At 36.2% G+C, this 27,762-nt stretch overlaps 1 pseudogene; it reads right to left on the bottom strand.

The window, feature by feature from the left end:
• Nucleotides 1–11,117: 11,117 nt before the first annotated feature.
• LOC131508010 (ethanolamine kinase 1-like) lies at nt 11,118–12,485 on the bottom strand (annotated as a pseudogene).
• Between the last annotated feature and the right edge of the window lie 15,277 nt (nt 12,486–27,762).

The following is a 27,762-nucleotide window of genomic DNA, read 5'->3' as shown; positions in this document are numbered from 1 at the left end:
AGGCCACTGAGCTTCCCCCACCCAGGATTCTTCACGTAGTTTCTAAAAAAGTCAATAATCAGTACTTGGGCAAGTAGTGAAGAAGCCACAGTATACTGGATTCAGTGTTAGTAATCACGGAGAGGGAAAGGACACACATTTTTGTAGGTTTATATCTATATTACTAATAGGGCTCTTTTTATTTTATTTTATTTTTTTAATTTTTTTTAACGTTTATTTATTTATTTTTGAGACAGAGAGAGACAGAGCATGAACGGAGGAGGGTCAGAGAGAGGGAGACACAGAATCTGAAACAGGCTCCAGGCTCTGAGCTGTCAGCACAGAGCCCGACGCAGGGCTCGAACTCACGGACCGTGAGATCGTGACCTGAGCCGAAGTTGGCCGCTTAACCGACTGAGCCACCCAGGCGCACCAATAGGGCTCTTTTTAAATCAACATAATAACACCTTCTAGATGACCTATGCACATCTCCATTGTCATAGGAAATATGAATTCACCTACACTGGCAGCAGCTGATTGAAACATATATGGAAATCTAGTTCAAAGTAAGCCAATAAAGTTCTCTTTCCTAGGGATTGGAATACAAGGACTTTAGTTAATTTCTGTTGGATTTTAATTAGAGAAACTATTTCCAGCTAGGCCTGGGACAATCATGTGTACACTAAACTGGAGAAAGCAAAGGGAAGGGACAGAGACAGACAGAGAGACAGAGACAGACAGAGAGAGAGGGAGGGAGGTAGAAGGAGGAAGGAGAAATTTAGCATATATGGAGGGTCAGTAGAAACTGAGTTCTCTGTGACCCCAGAAGAGAGGGAGCAAATGACCTCATTTATTGACATTCAGTCCCTGGTTCCAGTTCTTTGTGAGACTTGTTTGTATCTCCTACCACTGAGTTTCGTGAGACATTCTTATATTTTTTCCTTTTGCTTAAACATAATTCATTGAGTTCTGTTGATGGTTACCAAGCAATCTCTAACTAAGAAAGTAAATTTTTTTCAATGTTTATTTCTTTTTGAGAGACAGAGAGACACAGAGTATGAGTAGGGAAGGGGCAGAGAGAGAGAGAGAGACACAGAATTCAAAGCAGGCTCCAGGCTCTGAGCTGTCGGCACAGAGCCCAGTGTGGGGCTCAAACCCACGAACCGTGAGATCATGACCCAGGCCAAAGTCGGACGCCCAACTGACCGAGCCACACAGGCGCCCCAACACCAAAAATTTGAAAGTAGAGGAATACAGTGCAATGTAAAATTGTATGTGTATGAGTGTGTGTGTGTGTGTGTGTGTGTGTGTGTGATATTTAAATCTGTCCTATATCCCATGGTACATTTGAAATATATTTATTCATGATTAGAATTGAAAGAGGTAATAATGTTTGCTAAATTTAAGTGGTGAATATTTATAATCATAAACTATAGGGATGAAAGAACTGATGATAATCAGGTCATCTTATTTGGCCCACCTATTTCTTGGGAGACTATGCTACTCTTATGTAGCAAGACACTTAGATATGCAATATTATGAGACATTAAAAATTTTTAATTTAATACAGAATTTGGGTTTGGTATTTTCTTTTCTTTTGAAAGTTTTCAACAATTATTTCTCAAGTGTTGGAATCTTCACCTAGTTGAAAAGTTGGAACTTCTAAGACAATTCTGTGAGTAGGCTCTATTCAATAAAAATTTACTGAATTCTTCTTTTGATCAAAGCACAGAGTCCTGAGCCCATTTGGGTTTAATAAGGTAGGTCACAAGAAGTTTTTTCTAGATAAAAAGCTCAGAAAGAAACAAAGCCAGGGAGAGCAAGCATGAATTTCATGTTTATGAGGGGAAAATTCTACTTGGATTCAGTGAGACTCTATTTGGGTTGAGACAATCTTTTCACCTCCTGTCCAGCCAATGGGGTGAACCTCTGGCCCTGAAATCTAAGGTTCTCAGGAGAACTAAGACTTTCATGAACTCTAGAGAACTGCAATTTGCAGGATAAGGAAATGAAAACAGTGATTCAGAAAAATCCAAAGGGTAGCTATGGTTTCCTTTAACCAGAAATCGGCAGGAAATGTACATCATTTAAACAGAGCCAAAATGCAGAGTACAAAATACAATACATCAACCAGTAGAATAGAAGAACCATGTTAGTCATGTATGGTTATGATAGATGTACACATGCTACTTAGCATTCTATGGAAAATTGTGGAGTGCAATTTATTGAGATCTTTAATGTAGAATAACTTACCTATAGGATAGGATTCTATTTCCTGTTTCAGTGGTCATCATGTAGGTAAATGAGGATTAGGAATAGAGATCAGAAGGCCAATTTCTGAAGTGTACTTTCAAAACTCTAAAGAAAAAAAATATTTATTGTATATATTTCTGAGAGGTGGCATCTGATTATGTCTGTAAGCAATTGCAGTCTGAACCACCTACCTTATCTCACCTCATCTCTGTCAATTTTCCTTAACTGTTCATTGTATCTCAAAACTCAAGCTGAGTTAATAATGTGTAATTATTCATATGTGAATATGATGTGAATTTTTATGTAATAATAATAATAGTAAAGGTTGTTATAATAGACCAGAGAGAAATTACCAGCTCATACGGTGGTTTTTGGCCATTTCAGTGGTGTAAGAATAATAACAATTTCTATTTATTCAGCTTTAGACTTTTAAAAGTCCAATTACATTTTTTATAGAATAATGGAGGTAAGTGGAGTTAAATGCTCTTTACTGCTCAGATTATATGCAATTGACATGGATAAATTTAATATAAGGCCAAACTAGTAAGAAGAGAGAATGCAAGTTGGTAGGAAAAAAAAAGAAAAACTCAAATAATACTTCAAAGTAATAGTTGGAGGAACGGGATTTGGGAAAAGTCCGAATGTTAGCAGTAGCAGGACTTTTATTTATAACTAGTACTGATCTGTTAACTCTGGGTTTACCAGGGAGCAATGAGTTAAGTACAGAAATTAGATTATGCATTTAGAAACTTCTGCAGCAATTTAACATTGCCATGATACTTTTATTCTATTTTTATGCATAGATAAATAGGTACAGCATAGGAAGTACAGTCAATGATATTGTAATAGTGTTGTATGGTGACATCTATAACCACATTTGTGGCAAACATAGCATAACAGAAAGACCTGTCTAAAGCACTATGTTGTACACCTGAAACTAATGTAACATTGTGTCAACTATACTTTAGTAAAAAATTTAAGTGTATCTCTGTATGTGTGTATTCTGATAGTTCTGTATTGCTATTCGGATATAAGCTCTTCAACCTAAAAGTTTTGCTGACTTTTGTAAATTATCTTTGTATCTTGTGCTGTGCTAAATTCTCTTATTAATTTTAGTTATTTCTTATATTCCCTATAATTTTTTATGTAAGCAATTAAGTAACCTGAAAATAGATGGGTTTACACCTTCCTCACTTCCTCCCTCCCTGCCTCCCTCTCTCCTTCCCTCCTTCCTTCCTTCCTACCTTCCTTCCTTCCTTCTTCCTTCTTCTGTGCTTCCTCCCTCCCTCCCCCTCCCTCTCTCTCTCCTTCTCTTCCCCCACTTTCTTTCTTTCTTTCTTTCTTTCTTTCTTTCTTTCTTTCTTTCTTTCTTTCTTATTTTCATGAATTTTTGTCTTTTTCTTGCCTTATTGGAAGAATTAGGACAATGTTAAGTGGAGGTAGAAGAAAATGGGCATTCTTGCCCTGTTTCTATCTCAGGAAGAAATTATTGAATATCTCACTATTAAGTATGATGTTAGCTATTGGTTTTCTATAGATAATCTTTTCCAAACTAAGGAAAATGTTTTATTCTAAGTTTGCTGAAAGGTTTCTTTTTTTAAAAAATACTTTTTAAAAAATGTTTATTTATTTTTGAGAGAGAGAGACAGAGACAGAGACAGAGCATAAGTGAGGAAGGGGCAGAGAGACAGGGAGACACAGTATCTGAAACAGGCTCCAGACTCCAAGCTGTCAGCAAGAGCTTGATGTGGCGCTAGAGCTCACAGACCATAAGATCATGACCTGAGCCGAAGTCAGATGCTTAACCAACTGAGCCACCCAGGCTCCCGTTTCTTGAACTGAAAAGTTTCTTTTCCCTTTCTTTCTTTCTTTCTTTCTTTCTTTCTTTCTTTCTTTCTTTCTTTCTTTCTTTCTTTCTTTTGTCATAAATTTGTCAAGTGCATTTTTTTAACCTATTGAAATGTTCATGTGTTTTTTTCTTTTTAAAATTTGTTAATATGTTATTTTTTTTAAATGTTTATTTATTTCTGAGCGAGAGAGTCAGAGTGTGAGCAGCAGAGGGGCAGAGAGAGAGGGGGACATAGAATCTGAAGCAGGCTCCAGGCTCCAAGCCATCAGCACAGAGCCCGCGGGGCTCAAACTCACCAACTGTGAGATCATGACCTGAGCCAAAGTTGGATGCTCAACCGACTGAGCCACCCAGGAGCTCACAAAAATTTGTTAATCTGTTAAATTGTCTTGTTTTTCTTTTACAGTTAAAATCCACCTTGACTGTTACAACCAATTTTTATTTCCAGAATAGAATCTTTTTTTTTTTTTTTTAATGTTTTATTTAAGACAGAGAGAGACAGAGCATGAGTGAGAATGGGGCAGAGAGAGAGAGAGGGAGACACAGAATCTGAAGCAGGCTCCAGGCTCTGAGCTGTCAGCAGAGATCCCAACGCGGGGCTCGAACTCACAAACTGTGAGATCATGACCCGAGCCGAAGTCAGACGCTCAACCAACTGAGCCACCCAGGCGCCCAGGAAATAGAATCTTTTAAAGAAGATGTATACCTTCCTTAAATCATTGGTGAAAGGCCTTACGAACCAGAAGTAAAGCAAAACATCACAGGACAAATTTTACTTAAGTTAATAGCAGTACATAGAATAGAAATTAAATTTTGAACACATAAATATACAACAAAAATACGAAGTATATTGTCAAACAGAGTAACAAATTCTTAGACTTTCTGAGGCATATCAAAATGCCTACATCAAAAGTTGCATTCACTTGAGAGGCATTACTGTATTTTCAGTGCTGAGACTATTCATAGCACCTACGGTATACACAATGCAGCATTATACTACCATAGTTCACATTTGATACACACGGTTTAAGCTTTATGCCACAATTTCCCAATCCAAGATATAGTTAATACAATGACAATTATTTAGTTTATCTTTTTCTCTTAAACCTACATAAAGAAATTATCATTTAGGCACATGGTATAATGTTGTGTTGTCTTCCTTATACTAATGATATATTTTAAATTAAAAAAATATTTTTTAAATGTTTGTTTATTTACTTTCCAGAGAGAGAGCACAAGCAGGAGAGGGACAGAGGGGGAGAGAGAGAGAGAGGAAGACACAAATCTGAAGAAGGCTCCAGGCTCTGAGCTGTCAGCACAGATCCTAATACGGGGCTTGGACTCATGAACCATGAGTTCATGACCTAAGCCAAAGTCAGAAGCTTAACTGAGCCACCCAGGGCCCCCAAACTTCAAATACTTCATTTCATGGAAACTGACCTAGATGTACAAAGGCTTCTAAATCCAGCAGACTAAAAACGTTTCCCCCTTTGCAGATTCCAACCATTTATGGTTATTTCAGTCCAGATGAGTGCAGGGAATGATTTCAGATTATTGAACAACAACAAAAAATTCACTGTGTCACTATCTACATGAAAATAGCAGCACACTACAAGCACAACAATGGCAGTAAGCACAGTTGTCTCTTCCCCCTTTTATGGGATCTTTTCCAGGTCTCGGAAAGTAGCTTATTTAGATACAATAGGTTTCAACTTGTCTTTGAAAGTTCCTTTTGAAATGTAACTAACAGGACCACCCACAACTCTAATCAGTCACCTTTTTCTTACTCTTCACTAATCAGTTCCTATATAAGATGTCATATTTTTAATTTTAAAAAAGACTTTATTTTTTAGATTAGTTTTATGTTCATAGCAAAATTGAGAGGAAAGGACAGGGATTTCTCTGTATCCCCTGCTCTCCCACCCACATAGCCCCCTTCATGATCAACATTCTCTACCAGAGTGGCATATTTATTACAATTGATGAGCCTACACTGACACACCACTACCACCCAAAAACCATAGTTTAGTGGGAGAGAGCCAAAGCATAAGAGACTCTTAAAAACTGAGAATAAACTGAGGGCTGATGGGGGGTGGGAGGGAGGGAAGGGTGGGTGATGGGTATTGAGGAGAGCACCTTTTGGGATGAGCACTGGGTGTTGTATGGAAACCAATTTGACAATAAATTTCATATATTTAAACAAACAAACAAAAAAACCCATAGTTTATATTAGTTAACTTAAAACATCTTATTAGTGTTTTATTAAAGTGATTGATGATATTCATCACACCAGTAATAGGTAAGATGTAAACAAAACATGCCTACATTTAGGAACTACTATTTTAGATAAATATTTAGAGAGCATTTTTTTCATAACTAGAAAACCATAGGATTTATACTGAACACAGCATGAATGTCCCTAACACAAAAGAATATTTTCCATGTCCATTATCTCCTTTTCCTATCCACATGGTACACATCTTTTATCCCTTTCATATTATGACCCAGAAAAGAATTTTTTTAGTGTAAAAATACCTGTTCAGAAAAATCTAATTTATTTTATAATATATGCTATCATTTTCAGTTTTCAAGTATTTAAGTAATGCTAATCGAAGTAATTATTTTTTAGTAACACATTTATAGACTGAGCTTCAAAGAAAGGGAAAAAATAATTTAAAATAATGGATATACTTTTCTGTCCAAAGGTTTAAAACCCAAGGCATAACACTGTAATGACAGAGGTGGAATGCAATCGGAAATAAAAAGAGAAAAAAGTGGTTCAATATAACTAATGTCTTCTTTAAAAAAAAAACTTACAAAACAAACAAAACATATTGACTTAATGTGTCCCCAAAGGACATGCTAAAATCTAATGGGTTAAAGAAGAAAAATCAGAGCAAATCCATTGTGAAATAAAGATAAAGCTGCTTTACTACGTACTTGTAAATCTTTTTTCCTCTGTGCATAATAATTACCAGCACTTGCCTTCTTTTCTCTAAAGTAACACTAATTGATGCCAATAACAAAACTCTCCTCCTAGTGTAAAAACATTGTTAACTTTCTCTGTCAACTGAATGACTGATTAATATTAAAAACTTAAGCCTATATCACTTTGGACTGCAGTAAAAATGCTCATTAAAAGAAATTTAAGACAGGAAATCAAACTATTAGATAATATTTTTATTTGTATTACCAAGTAAGGAATTCTCAAAATCACACTGAAGTCTGTGGCTAGTCTAAAATAAATATCTGTATAATTTTAAAAGTTGAGGTTTCTAACCTTTCAGACAATGTTCTTTTCTTTAAATCTGGAAGGTTTATTAACATATATTTACGAAGTTAAAATGAAGTTAAGATAAATATCTCTCTGAGTAACTAAGAGATCACTCACATCTTTTCTATCTTTTACAATTCCCTGATGAACAATTTTATTTAGAGAAGCCAATGAGATATGCTTAAGTTGAACTGAGAGTTATTATTATCATATCTTTTATGTATGTGGGGTTTAGATTCACACTGAGATATGTGCAATTCAAGACTTTTCCTTTTTTTTTTCTTTTGGTAGAAAAAGGAAATAAGAAAGAGTAATACTTCAGTTTGCAATCATTAGATTATATTTTAAATTTATTTTAGCTTAGACTCAACTCAATGAATGGAGCTCTATTAATATAACAGTGTGTTAATTGATTGCTTCCAGAATCTAACCTCACAAAAATGAATGGCCAACTCAAGAATAAATATCATATTGGGCACTGAACGACTATATAAATAAGTACTGACATTAATATAAAAACTGATAAACCTTATTTCCACTTCCTCTGTTATCCCACTATGTAGCTAGAACTGTTGGCTGTTTCTAGTTCACAACCAAAGAGCTGGATCATTTTCTGACAGATAAATTTCTAATAGGAAAGAGAATGCAAAGCAATACACACACACACACACACACACACACACACACATATATATATATATATATATATATATATATATATATACACATATATATACACATATGATGAGATAAATTTTACAGTAATTTGTGAATTTTTATTTATACTCCTTTATATACATCCGAGGAAGATCTGGTTGATGAGTTTTGTGTTCATATTTCAGATGATCATTTACAACCATATCTCTTTGATTTCCAGAAAAGTATGGGATTGTAAGGGGAAAAAAAATCAAATAGCACCGTCAGATAAAATTGTATAAGGATATAAGGAAAAAAGGGAACAAGATTGAATTTGGCTTGTTAAATATGTATTCGTGTACCACTTCTAACACGCTTTTCATATTACAAATTGGGCCTACCACCAGTTACTAGGTAAAGCATTCAAGCTCTCTAGCTTAACATAAAAAGACAACAGACATCTCAGGAAGCCACGGTACAAATTAGAGGAATATTTTAACAACACCGTTGAGATTTAGGTTTTTTTAAGAAATGCTAAAATGATCAATATAAAGAGAAACAATATGAACATACTGCTGACCTGTACAGAAAGTATGAGCATCTTAGCACTAAAAAGACACAAAATCTCACCAAAGAGTGGAGACAATATCTTAAACATCTCACTTTGTTCCTAACGTCCATGCACATTCCCTGGGCTAACATAAGAGCTATTATTCCCTGTTAGGTTTACCTTTACATAAATCTCTCTGAAAAAGCCTACAACAGCACCACAGCTGGCAACTGTGCCCAGGCTACCAGAAATGGCTCAGTGAATCTCTACTCAAAATGATTTGAAATAACATTATGGAGTAAGGTAGAAAAATGATCACCCCCCCAGTTCTCCAAGGTATACACTGTCATACTTTAAGAGATTGGTAAGCAAAAAATCAAGAGTGTTACAAATTCTTTATGGCTCTATAAAAATGTTCCACCAATAGATGAAGATTCCACCAAAAACACATTTTCAGGTTCATTCTACCACCATAAAAATTGTTTAATTGTTTCTATTCATTTAATTAACTAGATAAATTTCTATTGACTCTGTAGTAATATGGTTTATATAAATAAAAGGGAATGTTTATAACATTGGGGAGGTGGAAAAAAATCTTGTTCTAATACAGTTATAGATACAGATTTTAAAATTCTATTTACATAATTAGAATTTGCCATTTAAAATGGCACTTAGCTGTTTCTACTTACATTATTAGCTTTAAATGCCTTGAAATAATCCAAGTATTTTGAAACACTTGTCTGAGAATGTATATCATCTGGAATCACATACCAAACTCCTATATAATTTCTCAGAGAATTTGTAGCTGCATATTTTGAATATCCGGATCCATTAAGCCAACTTTGCATAGAGGCATTCATATGACTAAAACACAAAGAGTGTCAGACTCATTTTCAAAGTAAAGTAGGACTATGAAACTCTACACAGCAATTTCTGAAACCTGATGTCTACTTATCTATCCTAGAGATTTAATTCCTTCCATATACTAATGGCCTTCCCCTCATCCCCAAACAAAATAAAAAATACAAGACCAAAGAAACAAAACAGAAGCCTTGTACCATAAGTATTTCACACTTTGTTAGATCATATTTACGTGTACAACATCAGTGTCCTAATTGTTCCTTATTAAATCTTTTTAGACACTTCAACATATTTCTCTTAACTTAATGTAGCAAGTAGTCATTGAATATGGAACCAAAATAAAACATGAGACCAAAATGTAAGGAATGAAGTGAGGGAGGTAAAAATGAATCATCTAAATGGTATCGATTTCTCCCCAAGTAGGGTAAACTTGCTACATTTGTTTAGAAAATTAGCAATAAGTATTACTACTTAATAACAAACAAAACCTAGAATATCTTGGTTATAAAACATTTTTTATTAGAAACAATTTGGCAATAAAATTTCAAAAACTGAAACTGACAGGGGCATCTGAGTAGCTCGGTCTATTTTTGACTCTGGATGTGTTTGACTCTGGATTTCAGCTCAGGTTGTGAGCCAGAGCCCCAAGTCGTCGGGCTCTGTGGTGGGTGTGGAGCCTGCTTAAGGTTCTCTCTCTCTCTCTCTCTCTCTCTCTCTCTCTCTCTCTCTCTCTCTCCCCCACTCTCCCTCTCCCTCTCCTTCTCTCTCTTTTCCTCTGCCCCTTGTGTGTGCTCTCTCTCTCAAGTAAATAAATTAATTAATTTAAAAAATTTAAAAAAACCCTGAAACTGACCATATATAGCCTATGGAAACATCAATATAATTTTGATAACATTAAATAATAATTTCTATTCCAGAATCATATGGCAAATATTAATATTTCTACTGCCAGACTCTGCAGGGAAAGGGAAACTTAATTCTAAAATAGATTTCCCCAAAAGAATTGCTTTTCAATATTCAATTCAAAAAGATGTACCACCAACATAGAAGGTAAATGTATTTCACCCTTCTAAACATACATTTTTAATGTCAGCATTCCAAATTATCTATGCAAGAGACTGACACTTAAAGACTAAATGATTCATGGTGTGCCTGGGTGGTTTAGTAGGTAGAACATGTGACTCTTGACCTCAGGGTCATGATTTCAAGCCCCACGTTGGGTGTAGAGCTTACTTTAAAAAAAAAAAAAGAATAAATAATCCATTTTACTTACAGTGCGTTAAGATTACAATGTTTACACTGAATACTTAGAATGTTTACTAAAATTAATCTAATTAAAGTAAAACTTAACTTTATTCTAGAACATTCTCATTATTACATTCAACAAACAGATGAAACAGATGAAAGTCACAGAATCCTGTTAAATTTATAACCATTCACATATAACATAGATTACATTATCAAAGAAAGGATTAAATGGACATCTTCATAGCTTTTTGCAAATTCAACATATTTCTAGGCCTCCACATAGTGAAAGCAATAGGCAGATTTCTTGACATCATTCAATCTATTTAAACAATAAAAAGATTGATTGTATAGGGGCACAATTTGTCAAGCAAGATTAAATAACAGAATTCTAATTAATATTGGCTTTTCAGAATTTCTTAAGAAGAGACATACAAGGATTGCTCAGTGCCTACAAATAATTAAATCTCTTAAGCACTTAATACAGTAACTGCAGGCTTCATTTTGAAGTCTTTGTTAAAACGAACAATTGCATACTCAGGGAAATCAAACTCAACAGTGGAGTATTTGGCTTTAATCAGAGCCCACAATCCCCAAAGATAAGAGAAGCCAGTGCAAACTGACTTGACTATTTTTACCTCCTTTTCCATAACTTCTGTCTCTAAAGTCCTTATATTCTTTGTAGGCTTCAAGGTAAGAATGTAGTCACTGGCCCTGGAGTTTCCCATCTGGATAGAGAATATAGTCTACACCACTCGGACAGACACATTCACTGAAATGATTTCTAATATCATGTAGCAGGTAGTTATGCCAAGAATTTTAGAATCAATGAACTGTATGACAGCTTGTTTCTCACCATAAATTCTATTCTTCCACAAGAGGACATTACGGCAAAGCACAACTAACTGGTAATCCCAGGTTGGAAAGAATCTTCTTGAATGTCATCGCCTCCTGAAGAACCTGAGGGTTTCGTATATTACTTTGGAACATTTTCTTTTTTTTTAAAAAAATTTTTTTTTCAACATTTTTTATTTATTTTTGGGACAGAGAGAGACAGAGCATGAACGGGGGAGGGGCAGAGAGAGAGGGAGACACAGAATCGGAAACAGGCTCCAGGCTCCGAGCCATCAGCCCAGAGCCTGACGCGGGGCTCGAACTCACGGACTGCGAGATTGTGACCTGGCTGAAGTCGGACGCTTAACCGACTGCGCCACCCAGGCGCCCCGGAACATTTTCTTAATGTCTCTATCTGCAAATGCTGTGGGAATGGGAGAGAAATATCTTCGCATCTGTACCCACTGATTACATTTGGGAATTCAACCATTGTGTGCATGAATAGTATAGATTTTAGCAAGCTGATGAGCTATTAGCCTGAAAAAAAGCTGAGTTGCAGACACCACACTGTTTTTCTCGGTATAAACTAATAGCATGGCTCATTACTGAAGGTCCAACTGAGCTGTGGTGTGCGACTATGAGCTTACAATACTCAAAAACTCTTTATTTCCATATCTCACCAACTAACCTTTCAGTCTTATTGTCGTAGCTTGTCACTAGGATTGTATCTTCCATTATATTATTCACATAGCAGCCAGTAAGTTTGTGATTTCATCTATAATGATCTGCAGGTCTCCTCCTGGTTGGGGGAGGTTGTGGGGGGGCTCCCACCATGGCCACAGGTGTTGAAGGTGGTTCAGAGACCTTCCTGACAGCTCTGCTCCTCCTGACCCTGAATCATGACGTTCAACTTAAGCACCTCCAGGGAGCCCACTGATATAATTAGCCATGGTCCAGGCCACAGTAGAGACCACTGCAAAGAAAGTGACAAAGCCAAAAACCATGGTGGGTGCTGACTAGCTGGCCTGTGACTTCCTGAGAGACTCCATGCATCTGATGCCTTCTGTTTAGTTGTTTAGTTTATTACTTTTGACTCCAAACCACTGCTTCAAAGCCGATTCATGTTCACCTTCTTCCCTCTCTATAGGATGAGTAAGGATTTTGTCCTCAAATTTTAGGCTTCGAGGTTATGGCCTTTCCCTGGTTTTACTGATGATACTGAGGATATTTTTTTATTTTCCACTGCTCAGTTTGTTCCTTATTGGTTCTATGAGTAAGAGAGAATTTTAAAAATCTTTACTACTCCCTCACCCAGATTAAAACTCAGGTAGTGTTTTCTTACTACAAAGCGGTGGTTCTCAATTCTGGCTGCACATTAGAATTACTTGGAGGAGCTTTTACAATTCCAGTGACTTGACTATATGCCAGGCCTTTAAACCAGAACTTCCAGAGCTACATCCAGTCATTCCCATTTGAAAAAATCTCCCAAGTGATTCTGAAGCTCAACCACCAATGTAGGGTCTAATACTTCTTTCTCTATGTGTTTTTGTTTTGTTTGTTTTGTTTTTCTTTCAGAATATGTGTACATTTGCATAGCTATCCACATAAATTTATCTCTGTGGAACAAATTCAATTATTTTTAGCATCAACAAATTTCAATTAAAACTTATTTTTTCAATGTTTTCAATTGAGCTACTATCAGATTACGACAAATTATTTTCACAGTGATACTGTTTTTAGGAATGAACAGTTATTACCAGAAACTAATTATTAAATTGTACAATATAGAGAATAAGATTTAAAAAGATGCAGAGAGAATTGAGACTCATACTGAATAGTGATTCACTGTGCTAGTTGAGACTGCCATAAAAAATTACCACAGACTGGTGGCTCAAACAATGGAAATTCATTTGCTCATAGTTCTGGAGGCCAGGAGTCCAAACTCAGGATATGGGCAGAGGTGGTTTTTTCTAGGCCTCTCTCTTTGTCTTACAGGTGTCTGCCTTTCTCTGGTTCTGCACAAAGTCTTCCCTCTGTACCTGTCTGTCTGTGTCTTTACAATTTCTTTTTAAATGTTTATTTTTGAGAAAGAGAGAGAGAACATGGGTTGGGCAGGGGCAGAGAAAGAGAGCGAGACACAGAATCTGAAGCAGGCTTCAGGCTCTGAGCTGTCAGCACAGAGCCTGGCATGGGCCTCGAACTCATGAACGGCGAGATCATGACCTGAGCTGAAGTCAGACACCTAACCAACTGAGCCACCCAGGCACCCCATGTCTGTCTGTATCTTAATCTTCTCTTATGAGGACACCAGTCAAATTGGACCAGGTTCCAATTTGATCTTATGATCTCATTTTATCTTAATTAGCTCTTTAACAATCTATCACCAAATACAATAACATTCGGAGGTACCAGAGGTTAGTACATCAACATATGAATTTTAGAGGAACACAATTCAGACCATAACATACACCAAATAACAAAATTTTGAGTTTATAACTATGCCAGAATTTTGAAATTATAAAACTAAAACAACAGATAGGACATCAAGTGTAATTAAGAATAAAACTTTATCAAAAGTTTTCAAGTGTAATTTACTATTCTTTTCCATAGCAAAGATAGTACGTACTCAGAAATTTTGGAAGACACAAAAAAGTAGAAAGGAGAGTAGGAGAAAAATTGTTTCCTACCACTCATAAGTACTCTTCACATATCGATGCCTGTCCTCCTATTTTTTTTTTCTATTCATGTTAAAAAATAAACATAGTTGGTAAACATGATACCTATGAAATGATGCATTCTGTTTTTCAAATATTTACTCAATATAATTTAAACATTTTCTCTTTTATACTTTTCATTAAAATATTTTTAACAGGTGTATGATGCTATAGCTAGTCAAGAGAAACTGTTTTCTTAACCATTCTGCTTCTGGTTTGAATTCATTTGGATTATTAGTCAGCGTCCTACCAAGAAAACTACACAATTAAACTGGATAATTGAGAAGATTTGTGAAAAATAGACTTTAGTCTTGAGAACAGTTTTGGATTTACATGAAAACTGAGATGACGGTACAGACAGTTCTTTTACATACTTTCTTGCCCAGTGTCTCTTACTAACATTTCATCTCAGTATGGTGCATGTTACTATTAATGAACCAATATTGATTCTTTGCTATTAACTAAAGCCCATAGTTTATTCAGATTTCCTTAGTTTTACGTAATGTCTTTTTCTGTTTCAGGGTCCCAACTGCGATACATTACACTGAGCAGTCAAATCCCTTTAGGCATCTCTTGGCTGTGATAGTTTCTCAGACATTCCTTGTTTTTCATGACCTTGACAGTTTGCAGAATACTCGTCAGGTATGTTGTAGAATGCTACACTAATGGAATTTTTCTTATTTTCTATTTTATGATTAGACTGGAGCTATGAGTTTTGAGAAGACCATGCTATTTTTCATTATGTCATATTAAGGGTACATATGTTAGCATGATTTATCACTGTTGGTGTTGACCTCAGTCAGCTGGTTGAAATCATATTTGCCAGGTTCTTCTACTGTAAAGTTACTGTCCTCACTTCTTTTTCCTTAATTTATTCAATGGGGGAAAAATCACTATGTACAGCACAAACTTAAAAAGTGAAGATTCATGTTCCCCATCCTTGAGCGATATGTCTGTATCTATTGTTCAGACTTCTTCTGCAAGGGGTCTTGTCTTTTATCCCTACTTGTTTATTTATTCATTTTTTACTAGTATGGGCTCATGGACATATATTTTATTCTTTGGGTTTTAATACAATGCTACTTTATTTTGTTACTCAAATTGTTCCAGATTTGGTCACTGGGGGCTCTTTCAGTTGCCTCCTATGTTCCTCTGACATACTCCCATCAATGTAGGATTTTTTAGAGTACTTCCTTACTTTCTGACACTATAAAATGCTCTAGGCTTATCTTGTTTATTTCTTGCCCTAGTATTCAGATCAGCCATTTTTTCAAGGAGCCCTAGGTCCTTTTATTGGAGAATAATTATTAGAAAACTAAGATCTGGACATTTGGTGTGGTCATTGTTACTGAGATTTGTTACTTTTTGACTTGCTCAGCTGACAGAGCAGAGAAATATATCTGTGTATACTAACTCATGAATATATTCATATTTATAATTATCTCTATATGTAAAAATCTCTATATTAAGCTAAAGATGAGTTCATACTGATGTCTTCAACTCTGATCCATTACCACACGGATTATTTTAGATTTCTCCCTTGCCTGTCTGTAAATTTCCACTCCAACAATGAGAAACCTGGCTCTGACCATCCACTAGCCATTTACTTAATTGTTCAATTATGATATATACATAGGAGTATTAGAATTGTTAACTTTTACTCTGGTAGAAAACAACTTTATCAAACAGGGTATAATGCTCATGTGCAGTTTCTTTTGCCTTTAGTCTTCCAGATTCAACTCCTTTCCAAAGTTACTTAGGTCAGTACCTTTCTCTTGTATCCTTTTACACTGAGGTTGTTTCATATATTTGTAATATAGTTAGATTCTCTGCTCAGAGTCTGCATTCCATCCTGGGATCCTCTGACCTCCTAAATGTTTTAAAATTTACATGCATTATGGTTTATTCTTTGTGCTGTAAGTTCTATGGGGGTTAACAAATGCATGATATAATGTACTCACCATTATAGTAACATACAGAACAGTTAGTTTCACTGTCCTAAAATCCTCTGTAATTCACCTATGCAACCCTCTTCCACAACAAACCCATGGCTACCACTGATAGTTTTACTCTCTTCACAGTTTTGTCTTTCCCAGAATATTACATAATCATGTAATCGAGATCAGACAGGATGTACCCTTTCCAGACTGGCTTCTCTCACTTAGCAATGTGTATTTAAAGTTTCTCCTCGTTTTCTGTGGTGGCTTGATAGTTCCTTTCTTTCTACTGCAGAGTAACATTCCATTGTGAGAATGAACCACAGTGCATTTATCCATTTGCCTATTAAAGGACACCTTGATTGCTTATAGTTTTTGGTGAATACAAATAAAGCTGCTATAAACATTCATGTGCAGTTTCTGGTCGAGACATAAATTTTCACATCAGTGAAATTTTCACATCTAGTGAAATCACCTAGAAATGTGATTGCTGGATTGTATGGTAAGATTAGATTTAGTTTGGCATGAAACTGCCAGACTGTCTTTCAAAGTGGCTGTGCCACGTTGCATTCCACCAGCAATGAGCGAGGGTTCCTCCTGCTCTGTATTCTCACTGGAAGATTTTTATAGAGGCTTAATTTATAATGATATGGGCAGAGTTTGGGGAAACAAGCAAGGGATAGTGCCACACGCTGGAGCTACCAATAGTGCACGTGGAGGAAAAGGATCCTGGAGCAGCTGAAGGGAATGTGCTGCCTCTCTGGAGTTAAGACCTTGGGGAAAGGGGCACAGAAAACCAGCCAACACTTGGAGATCTAAAAAGGAGATTCATGGCTTTACTCTTCTCCCTTCTGATTGTTCTCCTGCTTGTGCCTCTCATTGACTAAACACAACGAGAAGCCAGGGAAGAAGGCATCTGTTGATGCAATCTAAACAGGTCAGCCTCTCATACCACAGAGCAGGCCGCAGGAAAAGTGGGCAACATCTTGCAGGTCACATGAAAATATCCGGCATATTTATGCCTCTGCAAATTTTTACTGTTTTTTTTTTTTTTGCATTTCAGATTATTTCCCCTTGGAAATAGTATTTCCAATTGTGTATTACTAGAAGAAAATGAAACTTTCGAAGGTTGCTGAAGGACTTCTACATGTCACATAAATAATATCTAAAGTTAGCCTCTCATAGTTCTAAGATCTTATGATTTCAGCATCATTGTTAATATACATAGGTATATATATGTTGATATACAATTCACATATATATATAAATTGATATATATACACATATGTATATATTGATATATATATGACATAATTTTATACACTTCCACAGGCATTACTTCTTTTTTCATTTGCGGTTACTATTTTTGGCACATGGAAATTTTAATTTAATTTGGGAACAAGACTGTATATGATGCAAGAGTTGGGTACATATTAGAAACAAGGTTTCATATATTTTTTTCTTTTAAAAATGAATAAACACCACTACCCAAATATTGATATAAATATTTACCAAAGATAGTGGCTAAAATCTGTCTTCAGAAACATATGGTAAATAGTCTCACCTTAAAGACATGATAATCATGACTTCAAATATGTGTTCAAATTGTTCACTTGTGGGGCGCCTGGGTGGCGCAGTCGGTTAGGCGTCCGACTTCAGCCAGGTCACGATCTCGCGGTCCGTGAGTTCGAGCCCCGCGTCAGGCTCTGGGCTGACGGCTCGGAGCCTGGAGCCTGTTTCCGATTCTGTGTCTCCCTCTCTCTCTGCCCCTCCCTCGTTCATGCTCTGTCTCTCTCTGTCCCAAAAATAAATAAAAAACGTTGAAAAAAAAAAAACAAAAAACAAATTGTTCACTTGTGTCATTAATGCTAGTTTCTCGCTATAGGGGCATTTTCATGAAAACTGGAAGTTTGTAGACTGTTTTGTCTCTGTTCATTTCAGGTTTTTTTTTTTTTCTCGATAACAGTGACTTCTCTAGTGTCACTGTGGGCTTCTTGCGCCTTTTTCCTTTCTTCACTGTCCTTCACTCTGATCAGGGAATGCTGACAATTCCTAAGATTGCTGAAAAGAAGTCACTGAAGAGACAACAATTTTTAAATCTTTCATTGTTTCTCGCTTAACAGAGATATACACCTTTTTATTCCACTGAAAATGCTCTTACCAAGGTCACCAATGACTCACTTTTTGCTAAATCCAGTGAGCACTTATGAGTTCTTATTCAATTATTTGACCTTTCAGCAGCAGCTGGCACTATCGATGATTACCCTTTTCTGCAAGCACTGTCATTCCTTGTCATAGAGGACACTGCAGTCTCCCTATTTTTCAGGTCTCTGGAGTCAGGCTGTCTGGGCTCAACTCTTGGCTCTGATTCTTAGCTGCATGACCTTGGTTAGGTCACTCAGTATATTTAGGATCCAGTTTCCTTACAGTTAAAATGGGGATGATAATAGTACCTGTCTCTTCGGGTAGGTGTAAGAAGTCATTAAGTGAATGTATGAAAAATGATTCAGACATTGCTGGGTACTTCAGCACCTCTTCAGTCATAGCCAGTGTTATGATGGTAAATTAGCTTTCTTTTTAGAAATAGATAAATAAATAGAAATAAATATTTCTAAAATATTTCTTTTTAGAAATAAATATTTCTAAAATATTTCTTTTTAGAAATAAATAAATATAAATAAATAAATAAATAAAGGTCTTTGTAGTGTTGCCAATTTCTTTCGTGTAAATACTTCCGCCAGGGCCTGAAATACTCCTACCCTTCTTGAATAATTAAAAAATTGGTTTTCCCAGGAGCTGGCTTCAGTACACTGCCAGTAGCTACTTTTCCCCTTGGCTTCTTAATCTATGCTTAACCTCCATTGTGGGCTCTTCTTCCTTCCATTTGTTAAACATCATTCCTCTTCAGTGGTATGCCCTAGGCTTCTCTATCGTTTTATTTTGTATATTTTCCGTGAGCAATCTCATTCATTAAAAAAAAAAAAAAAAAAAAAAAAAAAGGATATACAGACTTCTGGGGAAGATGACAGAGTAAGAGGATTCTAAGCTCACCTTGTCCCATGGATACAACTGGATAATACCCACATCAGTGTAAATACCCCAGAAAACAACACAAAGACTGCCAGGACAGAATCTCTACAGCTAAATGTAGAGAAGAGGCCACATCAGAGAGGGCAGAAAGGGCAGAGACATGTTTGGGAGCCTAAAGGACCCACAGCAGTGTCTGAGGGAAGGAGGGATGACACAAGTGCAAAGAGATTAGGGGACCAGACCCCACACCAGGCACCCCAGGCACAGGGGACCCTCATGGGGAAGACAAAATCCCCATAACATTTAACTTTGAAAATCAGAGGGGCCTAAAAATCAGTGTGGCTAAACACTTGGAACTTTAAAAATCAGCAGGCTCAACTCTGGGAGAAACAGCACAACAAACAGCTCTGTAGAGATACGGCATAAAAGCAGCAGTTTGAAAAATGCCTACGGTATACAGGAAGGAGATTTATTTATTACTTTCAGAGCATGTGCTGGAGGGAGAGGGATCTTTGAGAGTCTTCTCCAACAACAAAACAGCTGGCGGGCACCATTTCCTTCTTGCAACCCCCAGCTTAGATACAAGGACACCTGCGGTGCAACACTCTCCACCTAGCTTGCTAACAGCATGCCCCACCCCTTTGCACTTCTGCACATCTGCCCCCTCTAACCCAGCAGGACTTAGGCAGGAGTGTTCCTAGATGGCTGTAGTCCCCTCCTGCAGTGGATGGGCATGTACCTTGTTGGCCCAGCGCCCTGCCCCGGTGTCTCCTGTGGACGCTCCCCTTCCAACCTGGCAGGCTTAGGTAAGACTTCTCCCAGGCCACTGCAGGTTCCATCCTGCTGTGGACTAGCACACCACTCCCTCCCATGTTTTCTTGTCAGCCTGCCGTCTCCAATATGCCCTTGGCCAGATGCCATCCAAAGTGGTGCCACAAGCCTGGCAGGGTCCAAGCAGTCCCAACAGGTGCCAGCACTACTCTAATATGGCTCCTGCCCTGAGAAGAGGGGAAAATAACCACACACACTAGTCCAACTGTGGGTCTAGCAGTGGGCTAGGGGCAGATGTCTGGTCTGACTGCAGGCTCCACCCATCAACGAAAACTTCTCAAGGGACAACAAAGGAAAAGTGCCCTGCAGTTCAGTGCTCTGCATCTCTGGCAAACACCTGGTCTGACTCAACTTAACCTTAAGATAGCACCAGACTGGCCCACTAACAACAAAGGGACCAAACCTTGCCCACAACAGGCAAAGAGAGCCTTGCAGATGACTGTACTGAAGGCAAATGTGGCTTAGTCACAACAGTAGGGCACACACAATACACAGAGGAGACACCCCTGAAGTGCCAGATTCTGGTGAACAGGAGCCATTGCACTGCAGGACCCTATAAGACCTCTTCTTCATAAGGCCACTACTTTCAAGGGCAGGAGATGTAGCTGCTTTTCCTAACACACAGAAACAGACACAGAGAGTTAGACAAAATGAGAAGACAAGGAATATATCTCAAATAAAGAACAGGACAAAATAACAGCAAGAGAGCTAAGTGAAACAGCAATAAGTAATATGACTGATAGAGAATTTAAACTAATGGTCATAAAGATACTCACTGGACTTCAGAAAAGACTGGAGGACTTCACTGAGACCCTCAACAAAGAGATAGAAAACATGAAAAAGAACCAACCAGAGATGAAGAACTCAGTAACAAATTAAAAATACACTAGATGGAATCAAATGTAGACTAGAGAAAGCAGAAGAACGAATCAGCAACCTGGAGGACAGGGTCATGGAAAGCAATCAAGCTGAGCAGGAAAGAGAAAAATAATGATAAAACATGAAAATAGGTTAAGGGAACTCAGAGATGCCATCAAGCACAACAACATTTGCATTATAGGGATTCCAGAAGGAGAAGAGTGAGAAAAGAGGGCAGAAAATTTATTTGAAGAAATAACAGCTGAAAGTTTCCTAAATCAGGGAAAGGAAATAAAAACAGGAGGCACAGAGAACCCCCAATAAAATTAACATCAAGACACATAGTAATTAAATGGCAAAAGTAGTGATAAAGAGAGAATTTTAAAACCAGCAAGAGAAAAGGAAACAGTTACATACAAAGGAAACTCCATAAGGCTATGAGCTGATTTTTCAGCAGGCATTTTGCAGGCCACAAGGGAGTGACATGATATATTCAAAATAAACAAAACAAAATGAAACAAAAAACCCTGTAATGAAGAATACTCTATCCAGCAAGGCTACATTCAGAATTGAATAGAAGGAGAGATAAAGAGCTTCCCAGAAAAACAAAAGTTAAAGGAATTCATCATCACTAAACCAGCCTTACAAGAAATGTTAAAAGGGACTCTATGAGTGGGAAAGAAAGAACGTAAGTAGGAATAAGTAGGAAGCACAAAAGCAATAAAATTAAGTATAATTATTAAAATCAGTCAAAAGACTCACAAAATAAAAGGAAATAAAGTATGATACCATGTGCCCAAAATTTGAGAAGGGAGATGAGTGAAGAATGTAGTCAAACTTAAGCTACCATCAACTTAATATAGATTGCTATGTGCATAATATGTTACATTTAAAGAGAGTGATAATCACAAATCAAAAACTGGTAATAGATATGCAAAATATAAAGAGAAAGGACTCTGAGCAAATCACTAAAGAAATCCAGCAAACTATGAGAGAAGGGACCAAGAGAAAAAAAGAAACAGAACTATATAAACAGCCATTAAAACAAGTAACAACATGTCAATAAATACAGACCTATCAATATTATAAAAAACATTATTAAAAAGCATATGCCAACAAATTAGACAACCTAAGAGAAATGGATAAATTCCTAGAAACATATACCTACCAAAGCCAAAGCAGGAAGAAATAGAAAATTTGTACAGACCGATTACCAGCAATGAGATGGAATCAGTAATCAAAAGAAAAAACTCAACAAACAGAAGTCCAGGACCAGGTGGCTTCACCGGTGAATTCTACCAAACATTTAAAGAAGAGTTAATACCTATTTTCTCAAAATTTTCCAGAAAATAGAAGAGGAAGGAAATATTCCAAATTCATTCTATGAAGTCAGCATTGCCCTGATACCAAACCACATAAAGACACTACAAAAACAGAGAACTATGGATCAATGTCTATCTCTGATGAACATAGATACAAAAATCCTCAACAAGTATTAGCAAACAAAATCCAATAATATATTTAAAAAATCATTCACCACGATCAAGTGGGATTTATTCCTGGGATGCAAGTGTGGTTCAGTATTCACAAATTGATCAACATGACACATCAATATGAAAAAGGATAAACACCATTTGATCATTTCATTAGATGCAAAAAAGCATTTGACAAAGTAAAACATCCATTTATGATAAAAATCTTCAACAAAGTAGGTTAAGAGGGAACATGCCTCATCATAATAAAGTCACATATATGAAAAACCCACAGCTAACATCATAATCAATGGTGACAAACTGAGAGCTTTACCACTAAGATTAGGAAAAAGACAAGGATGTCCATTCTCACCACTTTTATTCAACATAGTATTGGATGTCCTAGCCACAGCAATTGGACAAGAAAAATAATTTTAAAAGTCCAAATTGGTAAAGAAGAAGTAAATTTTCACTATTTGCAGATGACATGTTACTATATAGAGAAAACCATAAGGACTCCACCAAAAAACTACTAGAACTGATAAATGAATTCAGTAAGGTTGCAGGATACAAAGTCAGTATACAGAAATCCATTGCATTCTTTATACTAATAATAAAGTAGTAGAAAGAAAAATTAAGAAAACTATCCCATTTATAATTGCACCAAATGATAATAAAATTCCTAGGAATAAATTTAACCAAGGAGGTGAAAGACCTGTACTCTGAAAGCTATAAAACACTTATGAAAGAAATTAAAGACTAGTCAAAGAAATGTAAAGACATTCTATGCTTGTGGATTAGAAGAAAAAAATATTGTTAGCATCCATACTACCCAAAGCAACATACAGAATATCAACAGCATTTTTCACAGAATAATCTTTAAAAAAAATTTTTTAACGTTTTTTTTAATTTATTTTTGAGACAGAGAGAGACAGAGCATGAACGGGGGAGGGGCAGAGAGAGAGGGAGACACAGAATCGGAAACAGGCTCCAGGCTCTGAGCCATCAGCCCAGAGCCCAACGCGGTGCTCGAACTCACGGACCGCGAGATCGTGACCTGAGTTGAAGTCGGACGCTTAACCGACTGAGCCACCCAGGCGCCCCCACAGAATAATCTTAAAATAATCTTAAGATTAATAGAATCACAGAATAATCAAATAATAATAAAATTTGTAAAGAACCACAAAAGGCCCTGAATAACCAAAGCAATCTTGGAAAAGAACAAAACTGGAGGTATCACAATCCCAGATATCAAGGTATACTACAAATCTATAGTAATCAAAACAGTATGTTACTGGCACAAAAATAGGCACATAGGTCAATGGAACAGAATAGACAGCGCAGAAATAAATCCACAATTCTATGGTTAATTAATCTATGACAAAGGAGGCAAGAATATGCAAATGGTGCTGGGAAAACTGAATGGCTACATGCAAAAGATAAAACTGGACCACTTTCTCACACTATACAAAAAATAAACTCAAAATGAATTAAGGATCTAAATGTGAGAAGAGTAAAACTGGACCACTTTCTTATACCATACATGAAAATAAACTCAAAATGGATTGAAGACCTGAATGTGAGACCTAGAACCATAAAACTCCTAGAAGAGAGCATAAGCAGTAATTTCTCAGACATCAGCTGTAGCAACATTTTTCTAGATGTGTTCCCTGAGGCAAGGGAAGCAGAAACAAAAATAAAGTATTGGGATTATATCAGAATAAAAAGCATCTGCATAGCAAAGGAAGCTATCAACAAAACTAAAAGACAACCTACTAAATGGGAGATTTTTGCAAGTGACATACCCAATAAAGGAAGGGTATCCAAAATATATAGAGAACTTATACAACTCAATATGAAAAAAAATCCAATTAAAATGGACAGAAGACATGAACAGATGCATGAAAGACAGAAGACAACAGATCTGTTGGCTAACAGATGCATGAAAAGATGCTCAACATCACTCATCATCAGGGAAATGCAAATGAAAACTACAATGAGCTATTACCTCACACTTGTCAGAATGACTAAAATAAAAAAACACAAGAATCAAGAAGTGTTGGTGAGGATGTGGGTAAAAAGGAACCCTCATGCAGTGTTGGTGGGAGTGCAAACTGGTGCAAACACTGTGGAAGACAGTATAGAGTTTCCTCAAAAAATTAAAAATCGAATTACCATATAATCTACTAATTCTACTGCTGGGTATTTATCCAAAAAATATGAAAAGAGTAATTCAAAAAGATATATGCATCCATATGTTTATAACGGTATTATTTATAATAGCCAAGATAGGGAAGCAGCTCAAGTGTCCATCAATAAATGAATGGATAAAGAAGTGGTATATACAATGGAATATTACTCAGCCATAAAAAATGAATTCTTCCTATTTGCAATAACATGAATGGATCTAGAGAATATAATGCTAAGTGAAATAGCTCATTCAGAGAAAGACAAATGCTATATGATTTAACTCATCTGTGGGATTTAAGAAACAAACAGACAAAAACAAAGAAAAAAAAGAGACAAATTTAAAAAACCAGACTCTTAACTACAGAGAACAAACTGATGGCTACCAGGGAGGAGGTGGGTGAGGGGATGGGTTAAATAGGTGAAAGGGCTTAAAAGTACACTTACCATGATGAGCACTGAATAATAATTAGCATTGTTGAATCACTGTATTGTACACCTGAACCTAATATAACACTGTATGTTAACTATACTAGAATTAAATAAAAAGTAAAAATAAATTAAAAAAATGTTATATAATAAACATATTATACAATGCATCCACTTTAGGTGTACATTTCAGTGGTTTTAGTATATTCACAGCATGGTGCAACCATCGCCCAATCAATTTCAAAACCTCTTTCATCACTCCTAAAAGAAACTCTTACCCACTTGCAGTCACTCATTTTACCCACTTCTCATCACCATATGCAGCTATTAACTTACTTTCTGTTTAGAAACAGAAATGTGTTTTTATTGCTAAATAATATTCTGCTGTATTGATGTATCACATTTTATTTATCCATTTATCAGTTGACGGACATTAGGTTGTTTCTATTTTTGACTATCATGAATCACGCTGCTGTGAAGATTTGTGCACAAGTTTTCATGTGGACATATTTTTGTATTTCTCTTGAGTATGTATGTAGGAGTGGAACTTCTATGTTTAACTTTTTGAGGAACTTCCAAACCATTTTCCAAAGTCTACACCATTTGCCAGCAGTGTATAAGGGTTCCAGTTTATCCACATTCTTGCTAACATTTGTTATTATCTATCTTTTCTTATTATAACCACCTTGGTAAGTGTGAAACGCTATCTTTTTGTTATTTTAATTTGCATTTCCTTAATACCACTGATATTGAATATCTTTTCATGTGCCTATTGGTCATTTGTTTTTCATCTTTGGAGAAATGACTATTCATATTCTTTACTCATTCTTAAATTGGGTTATTTGTCTTTCTTGAATTGCAATTTCATCCACTTTTATCATTTCAATTACATTTTTACCCTTAAGATTCTGAAAATATACGTTTAAGTTCCAATTTCTTGTCTGAACTTCATAGATGCCCTGTAGTTACCATGAATGAAGCAAGGCCCTTGAAATTTGCTCATCTTTCTGACTTCTTACTTCATTGAAAGGTCTTACTCTCCACATTGAAATCTGGGTGTTATTTGTTTTGTTTCTTTCCCTATAATCTACCCAACCCCTAAATATTGTATTTTCTACCTCCTAAAAAACTTCTAAAATTCCTATTTCTATGCCAACCTTCTATGCCTTTAAGGCCACCATCAAATTCTTTTCCTGAGCATTCATAATGGCCTCTTGACTGACTTTTTAAAGTTCTATTTCATTCTCTGCACTTCAGAGTACATATCTTAAAATATAAATCTTTTTGGGGCGCCTGGGTGGCGCAGTCGGTTAAGCGTCCGACTTCAGCCAGGTCACGATCTCGCGGTCCGTGAGTTCGAGCCCCGCGTCAGGCTCTGGGCTGATGGCTCGGAGCCTGGAGCCTGTTTCCGATTCTGTGTCTCCCTCTCTCTCTGCCCCTCCCCCGTTCATGCTCTGTCTCTCTCTGTCCCAAAAATAAATAAAAAACGTTGAAAAAAAAAATTAAAAAAAAATAATAAATCTTTTTAATGGTCTCATTTTACTTTTAGCATAAAATTCAAATTCTTAATGTGGATTCTATAAAGGAGGTAACTTAATAATTAAAACTATCAACAATGTGTTAGATCAGCTTAAAATGTAGAGAGTTCCTTGTCACTAGAAACATCCAGATGGAGGATGAAAATTTCATCTCTCCAGAGTGGTGCAAACAGTATTCATGCTTTGGATAGAATGTAGAGACCAATGTCTACTAAGACTCCTTACCACTGTAAGCTGCTATGATTCTTTTTTTTTTATTTTTAATATTTTTTAATTTATTTATTTTTGAGAGAGAGAGACAGACAGAGTGCGAGTGGGGGAGGGTCAGGGAGAGAGGGAGACACAGAATTGGAAGCAGGCTCCCAGCTCTGAGCTGTCAGCAAGAGCCCGATGTGGGGCTCAAACTCATGAACCATGAGATCATGACCTGAGCCAGAGGCAGACACTTAACTGACTGAACCACCCAGGCACCCCTAAGCTGCTATGATTCTAATAGATATGTACTGAACATAGTAACAACCAAAAACACTGATCAGAAAGTTTCATGTAAATACATTTAAGCAAACAATTTTACAGATATAAGAGTCATAAGAAGATTGTCATTTTATCTAAAAGACTATCATATATTATAGAAAATTACTGCATATGCTATTTGTCTTTGTATAAGAATAAAATAATACAGCAAAATTATAGAAATGGACAAAATTATAGTTCTGGGAGCCAGAAAAAGTCAGTACAGAATAAATAAAAATGAAGTTAATTCCTTTTGCCAAAAAATTGTCATCACAATTTAAGGTCAGTGATATTTTTAGAACTGATGAAAATTAGAGACTTTTTTTGTTGAAAAATATGCTTACTCCTTCAAATTTTCAGAGTGTTTATGAGCTTCTGAGGTTTACCCATGAATCCACACTACAAGACCCCAGATCTACAGAGTGGGGAGATGATATTTGAGGAGAAATGTTATAAAGTATGTGTAGAAGAGTTTTTCTAATGGTTAGCCTTACTATCAAGAGGGTTTTTTTAATTAAAAATTGATCAAAAATACGCTCAAAAAGAACTTTATTAAAATATACTTTAGGCTTGTGTAAATATGTATTTATTTCAGAAACATGCATTATAAAAAATAAATATGTGGTTCTGTATTAGAAGTTACCATATAGCTCAATATCTAAATGGTTATCATTTGAGTTGGAGAGAATCTGAAATAAGCTAAAAAACAAAAAAAATTTTTTTTTCATTGAGGATTGTCTTATGGCAGACTTTTAAAAGTATCAAAAAATTA

Source organism: Neofelis nebulosa, chromosome 3 (assembly GCF_028018385.1).
Source record: "Neofelis nebulosa isolate mNeoNeb1 chromosome 3, mNeoNeb1.pri, whole genome shotgun sequence".
Classification (NCBI taxonomy): Eukaryota; Metazoa; Chordata; class Mammalia; order Carnivora; family Felidae; genus Neofelis; species Neofelis nebulosa.
The sequence above is the reverse complement of the archived record's forward strand: the minus strand, read 5'-3'. Positions and strand labels throughout refer to the sequence as shown.